Below are 10,420 nucleotides of genomic sequence, written 5' to 3' on the forward strand. Positions count from 1 at the left end.
ATTCTGCTGTTTGTTTTCCAAATAACGCCCGCCGTTCTCCTGGTAAAATACGGTCGTTGAAATTGTAATTAATAGACGAGGCGGCGCGCGTAAATAATCGCGACGATATATACAAAGCGCGTCTCACGGGGACTACACGTGAGAGAACACCTGGCAGAGATCCAGGATAATGTTTGGTACAATTCCTGGATGTCAGTCCATCATTCGAGCATCGGGAGATCGACAGTCGGATCGGATAAGAAACGGGGTCGATAATGACAAAAAATTCGCGAACACTGCGACATGAGATCTTTATTCTTTTTTACACATAGAGAATGCGCCAGAAATTCATTTAGAGGGGTATTAATTGTAAGTGGTAAGATAGATAAGTGAATGTGTTTTTTTTTGTTTCACAATTTGTTTGTCATAATTTTTTAAAAACTTTATGGAATTAATTTTTAGCACACTTTTAAATGCACATTTAATTTTTTATTTGAGAGAAAATCTAAGAATATTAAATCTTAAGAATATATTTAATAAAATAATGAATGATAGAACTAAATTGAATTTTAATTAATAAAACGACTATATATATAATTTATTTCAATCCATTCAGTCTTCATTCCATTAGTATCTGTTTCATAATTAATATGATAAGATACTAGATCATATTTAGATATTCATGTGACAAGTATTTAAGTGACATAAATATTTCCTGCATTTTGATTGCTACATGAATTCCGTGATTTTAAATTAACACTTTGTGAAATTGAAGAAAATCTCTCATTATTAGCTGTAAAACTCATAAATAACGTTCGTTCGAATGAAAATATATATAATTTCTTCGATATCGTAACTTATTCAATTTTTTTCTATCTAAAATCCAAAAATGTCGATCCAAATTTCATAAATTATCGAATTATCTTCTGAGTAGTTTTTTTCCGTAATTATCTAAAATGAAAGAAAAAACTTTATGAGAAGTATCCATCACGTAAATCGTCTTATCTTGTGTGTGCTGCATAAATTAAAAAAAACTCCTAAAAACTATCATATTTTGAAGCTGTTCGTCCCATAACCATAATTTAATTATCTAATATTTTTCCTAGTTATATAAATATATTATTTTTACAAACATTTAATGTTTTTGTGTAAAATGTCGCAACTAAGTTAGTGAAGCAATTAAATCGAACAAAATAGAAAAATATGACTTGTTTACAAAAGTTTTATAAATTCTTTCCTATTGACACACAAAAAGATATATTGTTTTTTAATACAATGTTACAAATCTTTTATGGAAATATCTGGAATTTGTTATAGAATTATTATAGTAAAATAAATATAAGAGATATATTAAATATAATATTAAATCCAGTTATGTCATATTATGACACAAAAATATATTGAGATTGAATTATTATTATGTAATAAATTAAAAACATTAGCAAAATACATATCAAATACATATCCAAATATTAATACTCAACTTTTTAACAGTTTCTTTTCAACAATTTTTTTAGGAATTTCCTAATTAACGTAATGAGAAATGCATTTATTGTAAGTTATTAATGTTAATTGCAATTATTGTTAATGTTCGTATCAACTAATATTAAAGTAAATAATAGATTTATCATAATCAAGAAAGATTTAACGTAACATTTTTAAAATTGTGCGAGAATAAGAACCAAAGTGAATGCATTGCAAAATCAAATTTTTACAGAAAAAGTTTCTCTGTAACTGTAGAAATTAAAGAATTGTAAAGGAAGTTCATCCGTTCTTCATTTTTAAACAGAGAAACGAATGGTCGGATTTTAAAAACGGAATACATTTTATCAAAATGCAAGTGGCTGTCTTCCGTCATTCACATATCTGAATGTAATCAATTGTTTCAAAGTATTTTCTTGAAAGGTATTAACGCGCGATAGAACCTTCGGTCTCTCTTTCTACTTCTATCTTTGTGTGTGTAGACCAACATTCGGCATTTCAGCGTAATTCGAGTGCGCAGAATAACCGGAATAGTTTCTGAGTGTGAGGTTCTGGGAAACACGCGAACAAGGGCTCAATTCCGTTGGCCCCTTTCCGATGCAATGGTGCTTTCGTCTACTTAGCAGCTGCATGTGCAAACACAGCATACAACGTCTCTAATTCGCGTAGCCATCCAATTCTGGTGTACGCCAATTGATACTCCTCACTCTTCGGTACTGAACGGAAATTTTCGATACGTGAGAGAGAGAAAGAGAGAGTATGAGATTTTGGATTATTTCTAAAAATAATCTTAATGAAATAAATGCACTGTTAAATTTATAATGTCAAATTATACTCAATTTGAGTTATTTTTCTGTAAGTCGCCACTACTCCTACTTAATATATCATTAATTAACGAAATGAACAGTTTAATTAAAGAAAATGTATTTTTGATGAAATTTAATTTAATTTCTTGCATACGTTAAATAAAAACTTGTTTACTTTGAAACTAGCCAAAGAAATAGATTAAATTATATTTTGACATATATGAAAGTTAAAAATGACAAAATATTATTTACCTCAAGAGATTGTGTTACTATTACTTTTTTGTATCTAAGAGTGTAAATAAAAATTATACATATATGATTAAATTTTAAGATGATTAATTCATAGTTATTGTATTTTAGTTGTATAATAGCTATTTTTAATAATAAAATTAAAAAACAAGTGAATAAAATATCAAAATTTTGTCATAACCGTGTGATAAAATTATTTTACAATATTTGCAATAATTTAAACTTAATGTTAATAAAATATATATAAATGTAAAATATAATAAATGTATTAAGCTTGAATATATCAAGCTTGCAAAAGCTTATTGAAAATTTACTGTAACTGTAATTTATTATTGATATACTGAATCTAATGTTTGAAAATATTGTATACATTGCACATCATTCAGTACTTGTTTGATTTATGCTATCAGTTGCGAATTAGAGTAGCACACATGAATGGCGTCGGGTAACCAATTTCATACGTAAATTTGGTCTAGAACTTGCACATGACTGACTAATTGAGATTAAACGCGGTAATAAGGCCGATATAAATCTTTGCCTTGCCTCTCTGATACTCATATGTAACACCAATTACATAGAGCATTCCAGGTATCCCGTAATTTCTCATGACAGAATCTTTGATAAATTTAATAAGGTAACCTCTCCTTACTGAAAATTTTATAAAATCTTTTTTCGCATCCTATTAAATTTTTATATATTTAGATAAATGACTCACAGATTTAAAATATTTAAGAAGAAAATAAGATACTTATTTTCTGAGTTTATAGTTTTTGAATTTAATTTTTTAAAAATTCGCAGTTTTGATAAATAACTATTAAACTAATAATAATGATTAAAAAAAAAACAAATTTTAATATTGATTCTAATAAAATACAATTTAAATCGATAATTTTTTAGAGTCCAACCGAAACTTTTACAAAAACTGAAAACGAACACTCATTATGAGTTTAATTAATTTCGATTGAAACCAAATAGCTCTTCTTCATAAATATTAATTTTAATATAAATAATTATTGTTTTAATAATTAAATTATGATGTTTGTAAAGAAAAAGTACTTATATTTTTTAGCAAAAATTGAGACAACCAAAATTTTGGTTTTCTATTTCGGCCGAAATTTAATTATTTCAATAAATTATGATATTTATAAAGAAAAAAATGTCAGTAATATTGCTCGAATTTAGTTCAAGTAAAATTATTAAATAAAGATTGGTAGCAGTGCAAGAAAGGAAAAACGAAAACATTGGAATTCTTGAAAATCGTTTCTCTTTTCTTGAGGTGAATAGGATTTTGTTCTTCCTTCCTTCTGGTAACTGAGTTCACCTTTTTGCGATTAGTTATTAAGAAGTGTTATGTAGAATATACTCCATATTTACATTGATTGTATATTTCCTTGATTCCCTCCTTCGATTCAATTTATAAACTTCCCAGAATGAATTTAAGGGTTCATATTATAAATAATCAAGATAAAATTATGATGTTCCTTATAAGCATTAATTGAATTAAATGTTAAGAAAAATGTATTGAATTGGATGTTATCAATTATGAAATAAATCTACAATTTTTATTCTTAAAAAGTCTTCTTGAATAGCGATTAGATTGTGTAACGGCTATGCATATATATATATATATATATATATATATATATATATATATATTCAACAAAAAATATATGATATGTGTTCATGTCTATACGTATGGCTTTTATAGGATTCCTATTTTTTGGTTTCGATTTCGATTGAAATTGACATGTAGTCGAGTGTTTCGATTCAGTTTTGGTAAAAGTTTCGGACTATAATTCTTTATATGAACATTTACAAAATAGAATCATAAAAGACTTTAAAAAAAATGTTTCTTTTACAAGAATGTTTTCACATATCATAAAATTCTGTTTAAATTTCGAGTCAAGAGCAAAATAGGAGTCGAGAACCTTGTGACAAATTCAATTTCAAATTTCACGTCGGTATCGATCTTTCCTCAAAACGTGCGATGCTTACACCCGTTCGTTTGCTTTCTGATATACTTGCGGCGTCATGCTCGCTATAGCGAAGCTCGAAGAAACGCGTTAGCAAGTGACTACGTGCCGACACTACAGCGGGGCTGTTCCTTATGGTCGAACAAGTTTTCGCTCCGCATCCTAGAATGCTTTCAATCCCTCTTTGGGATCTCTCTTTTCGATACACTTCGATGCGGTTTCATATCGCGAGAACCTTCGTTCAAAGTTCGATACGAACGTAAACTTACTCTTTACATCTCGCGTTGCACGGATTATTGTTGAGTCAACGAGGCTGACATTTCTATTCGTCTTAATTTGCTTCTCGAATATTGCATTGAGAGCTCATTTCCGCAAGTAACAGCCTAGGCTCGTATTAGGATTCATTCATTCTCAAAACGGCCATTCGTTTCTCTACAGCAGAATAAGTGAGTTTTTGATAGATAGACAAAACAAAGTTCACGTAAGCTTGAATCACGGAGAATTGAATTTCAATATTTAATTATGCATGTCTCATCTAAAGAATCGTTACTTTTAGCATTTATTTTTCCTTAACGAGGTTTAATTGCGGAGACACTTCTTTTGCATCAAGTTTTCGATGGTCGATAATAAATGCTCTGGTAACTGAGCCGTAAATTAAGATCGCGTTAAAGAAAAATGTAGAATTTATATTGCTCAATTTATGATATACTTTTTATTATTAATAATTTGTGACTTAATTACGTCCATATTTTTGTAAAGAAAATAATATTCTAGAAAAAAATTGTTCGAGATGTTTTATATAAAATATGTATTTTGTATAATAAAAAGTTGAGATTGTTGTTCAAATAAAACTCAGATAAAACGAACGTGTTTATTATACGATAAACATGTGGTTATCAGTATATCTGTATTTAATTTTATTTCATGTCAGAAATTATTAACGATAAATGAATCAGTTAACTGATATGTTTATCGAAATTACTAGATCGATAAGTCTAAACGTTTAATTATATCTGTCATTAGATATGTAATTAAAATCAGTTTGTTAATAATATGATGATAATAATATGCTGACAATGAAATTAATTTTTATATTTGATCTCCGGACTAAATTAAATATTGATATGTGGCTTGTGTTCAAAGCTCTTTAAATTTTAAAAAAGTTTGACTCCATTAGAAATCAAGGTTGTAATCAAGGAATTGAATTTTAATACATCAAATCAGTTTGGTTTTCAAGCTTAAGTAATGTTTTGTGAATTCTGGTATTTTTTTTCTCATAATTTTTTTTTTATCTACAAATGGAAGAGTGGACAATAGTTTCAAATATTATACGTGAAATCAAACCGATGGAAATTTAATCGATTATTTAGCGACACTAATTACAAATGATTAAATCAATTCAATAGGTACAATGCCGTGTCGGTGCGCCGCATCAATATTTGAGCTCTACCACATTCCGTAGCGTGCTGCACGTAGGTTTACTACGTAAACCACGCATACCGCGCGTCATCGAACAAAATTGCAACGAACTATTTCGATGGAGAGTGAACGCGACCACGACAGGCTGCTGCCATACTTGTAAATCAAACTTTCGTGAAAGGCAGTAGTATTGGAACTTTTTGATTGTCCCTTTCTCTAAATGGTATAAAAGGTTTTCAAACTTCTCGACACATGTATATCCGTGAGATTTGGTATCGTAAATCGAACATAATTCATATTTCACTATGGATTAAACGGGCATCAAAGTCATGAGACTTGCGATCGATAAATCTCTCTCTAAATGCGGTACGCCGACATGCATACAAATGCTGACATATGCATATTACATTGACTCGTGAAGTGTTTGTATAATGCTCTCAGAATTGATATGAATATGGTTTCTCATCGCGCATCTAATAATGTCTAGCGGCTTATCTACCAGTCAAATTCATAATTTAAATAAAAAATGGTCTTGTGGCTCTAAAAATAAATCAAATATAAGTAAAGTATGCTTATATAAGTTTTTGATTGTGTAAATAATATATTTATAAGGCGATATAATTAATAAATAATTGGAATGTATGCTTATCAACTAAATTAACGTTTTAAGTCTGAATTGAATTTGAACTGGAAGAGAAGTACAAACATTTTTGTTAGATTTTTAATGTTTGTTTTTACGGTTTAATGTCAGTTCTATTAATTATGATTCGAATTATTCAAATTCAATTCTCCGTCAAGTTTATATGAACACTGTTTTGTCAAAAATTTGGCTACTCTACTGTAGAAGAACAGATGGAACATGTAAACGGATGGCTGTTTTCAAAAATATCTAAAAATTTAGCTAGATTTAAAAATAATTTTATTGGACCATCAAAATAATTATGTAGAATGTTTAAGCGTTGTTGATGATAACTGACAAGTTTTACCAATTCTGGCAACTAGTTTGAACGTGTCTTACATACCTAATTATTTTGATGGTTCAAACAAAATTATTTTCAAATTCGTATCTAGTTTCTAGTTGTGTTGATTTTCTGTTATTTTATTTTTATGTCATAAAGAGGCCTTACGCGGTAAAAATAAAACCATGAGATATCTCGAGAATGAAACGGAGCATAATTTTTATGGTCTTAGAAAAGTTTATGACCTGTCTCAGGAGACGTATTATTTTTCAAATAATAATTTTATTAAGCAAATAATATTGCGCAAACTTTGCTTTAGCTGCATGTAAAACGGCATGATGCATCGCATGTGAAAGGTACTTCCGTATATTAGCAAGATGACATTCACAGACAGGTCTTGGCATTCTCGTGCGGGCACGCTCGCGCTAATGCTTTGCGAGCAGCTGTGGCGTAATCGCGAGCAACTAGCAGGGCGGTTAAATCTCGTGACATAGAAGATGTGACATCCGTTGCAAATGCAAGAGCTTGGTGAGATGGGACAACGGCGTCGTGCTAACGCGCATAAATCCTTAAGCATGCAATAAGGCAACGGCTGATTTTTCTGTGCATCGTGACCCCGGGACGTTGCAGATAAAGCAGGCGGAAAACCGCCGGCGTTCTAAACTGCTCGACCGCTATGACATCCGGTGCAGTTAGATCATAAATTGCCGGGCGCTGTCAACGGCTACAAATTGCGCCTCTCCCTTTCGTTCTCCCGGAAAATTGTGCGTTGTCCCGTGCTCGTGTATCATTCCTGTACGTAGTATACTATTCGTGAGAGCGAAAAAGAAGAGGTCTAGATTTCTGTTGTATTTTTTTTTTTACTGAAAATAGCACGTATCGTGAAGATTATTCAAAAAGTCGATGAACTTTGCTATTACGACGCCGGGCAAGGTAAGTGTTACTAAAGCATGTTTCTTCAGAGAAAGAACACGAAGAAAAACGATATCGTTGAAGTATTTAAAAATTCAGATTCATTGAGAGAAAAATGTTTGGAAAAATTTGTAATTATAATTATATTATTATAATTATGATCATTACTGCTATAATAATAAGAACAGTAACTATGTGTATAGTTCTAGCAACAAATGTATATAGTTGGCAATCTAAAATAACTATAATTGTAGTTATTACAACTGTAAAACAATTGAAATTACCATAAAAATAATTCAAGTGACAATAATTTTACAATTATATAATTACAAATACCAAACATTTTTTTTTTAGTGTAGATACAGATCTGAACATTTTAAACAAGATCTGAATTAATACAATAACATTTAATTTTATTACGTTATGTCGGAGCCGTCATTTTAACAATTTATTCGTGCAAACATTAGTCTGTACGAATTTTGCGTATCCATTCTTTCAAAATAATTTACTTTTTGAATATTGGTCATTATTAGCAGCTGGTGAGTGTATATTATTTCTACAAATTCACATTATTGTTTTCTCCTTTATAATGTTGCGAGGGAGGGAAAGAACCCAGGAAAAAACTCAGGAAAGAACGAGAACGAAAAACGTTTCTTCCCACGTTGTAAGGGAAAGAACCTGTGACCACCATATTTTCTTTACATATGGCGATATTGACAACAATGGCTATATCAGTTAATACGAATCAACGCGTATCAATTATTTTAACTATCTATAATAGTATCTATAATATTTATATCTATGGTCTATGCTTGTTACATATCTTCAATTATTAATTACTAAAATTTTATTTTTAATTTCTCGTTTATTTTATGTTAATCTTTGTTCCACACAATTTGATATATGTATGTACATATTATGTTTTTTAATTAATTTTATTTAATGTAGAAACTTGTTTCTTTAACTTAATCTAATTAACTTATACTGTAAAAGCATATACTGTTTCCAACAACGTATACAGATGAAATAGTGTAACACTATGTCGTACATAAAGTGTTCCTATGACACAGTGTTACACTGCTCGACACTGTAAAAACTACGTAGTAAGCGTGTAAAATACGTCCATCCAATGTTATCAACTTTTCAAAAAGTTATTTGGTAGCCGTACTTATTTTGCAATAAAATTTTCAAAAATCGCCAATTCTGAAAAAAATTATAACTTAAGTCTAAATAAAAATTATAAAATTATTATTGATACGCTAAATATAATTATAAGAATAAGAATGGAAGACTACAATGCATTCTGGTATTATACTATCTGAAATTAAACTGTATTTCAACAAGTATCTTATATACAGTGGAATATAGTGTAATGTTGTGTGTCCTAGCTGGAAAATAACCATTATTGTTACTATTATTATTTGTTCCTCCTTTTTATTGTAAGCTGTTATATTTTGTATTTTTTAACATTCCATTCAAAAAATTAATATCAGATGCCATCTTCCAAGGTTAAGATAGAGATTTATTTTGTGCGTGCTAAGGATTTGATATTTTTTATAATTAAACTTACATTAAAAAAAACCGTTTTTTCCCAGTTCTTTCCTCGGAAAAATTCCGGGAAAGATAGGTTCTTTCCCGACGATTTAAATTTCCCGGGAAATTAACAACACTAACTACGTTATTTTGTGCTCACTCAGCCGAACAGCTGACAAGGATGATTCTCAAACACTGGAATTGAAGAAACTCTTCAACTACTCTTTCTTATTCGGCATGATTAATTTTTGAAGCTTTGAATAGGACATCGCTGGTAATAGCTCGAACAGAACTGAACCGTCCAATTCTTTTTATTTGTGTGTAATAATAATACATTTGTTTAATTATTATGCATGAGTTATGTTATTAACAGCATTGATTATTGCTTTTAATTGTTCGTTAGTCATTGTATTTCTTATCTCGAGAGCTCAATTTATTCTCTTTTTATAATTTTGAGATACAAATCTGAAAATAATTTTATATAATTTGTTGGATCAAAGAATTTTGCATCAAAAGAATTAATTAAAAAAATTCAAGTATGATGAGTAATGCTGCAGAAAATTTGACATTTTAGTAACCAGTCAATTTAAACGTCGCACATAATTATTTCAGTAATTCAACAAAATTAAAAATAGCAAAATTTTTAGATATTTTAAAATAGTAAAAGTTTTAGATATTTTAACAAAATCTTCTTCTTTTCGTGAAGATACATTACTAAGAGATTACAGAAATGTAAATTGCTCCAGTTTAATTAATTTAAATCCTCCTGATCTAACTGATTAAAACGAAGCTCCTGCAATGATGATTAATCTGTACAATCATTTGGAATTAGCGAATACTTAGATTCCGGTTCATTACATTGCAAATGTTTGCATGGATTTACATGAATACATTAAATGTGTTTAAACCGGTTTTATAAACAATAGCACGATAAACATTTGAGAAAAACTGATATAATCTAATATAAGAATAATGAGAAGAATTAGAATAAAAACAAGATTAATATATGATTAATATATGATGTAAGTGAAGAAGATAGTGAAAATTAAAGCTTATTTTTATTTTTAATTTTTTAATTTAAAAAATTTACATTTTTTTGCATACACAC

The 10,420-nt window shown here is 29.3% G+C and overlaps 1 protein-coding gene across 4 annotated transcripts in view; it reads left to right on the forward strand.

Moving 5' to 3' along the window:
• LOC108693569 (alkaline phosphatase-like) overlaps window positions 1-10,420 on the forward strand; it is a 187,553-nt gene that overhangs the window by 28,893 nt on the left and 148,240 nt on the right. The window lies entirely within an intron of this gene.

This window comes from Atta colombica, unplaced genomic scaffold, assembly GCF_001594045.1.
Source record: "Atta colombica isolate Treedump-2 unplaced genomic scaffold, Acol1.0 scaffold92, whole genome shotgun sequence".
Lineage (NCBI taxonomy): Eukaryota > Metazoa > Arthropoda > Insecta > Hymenoptera > Formicidae > Atta > Atta colombica.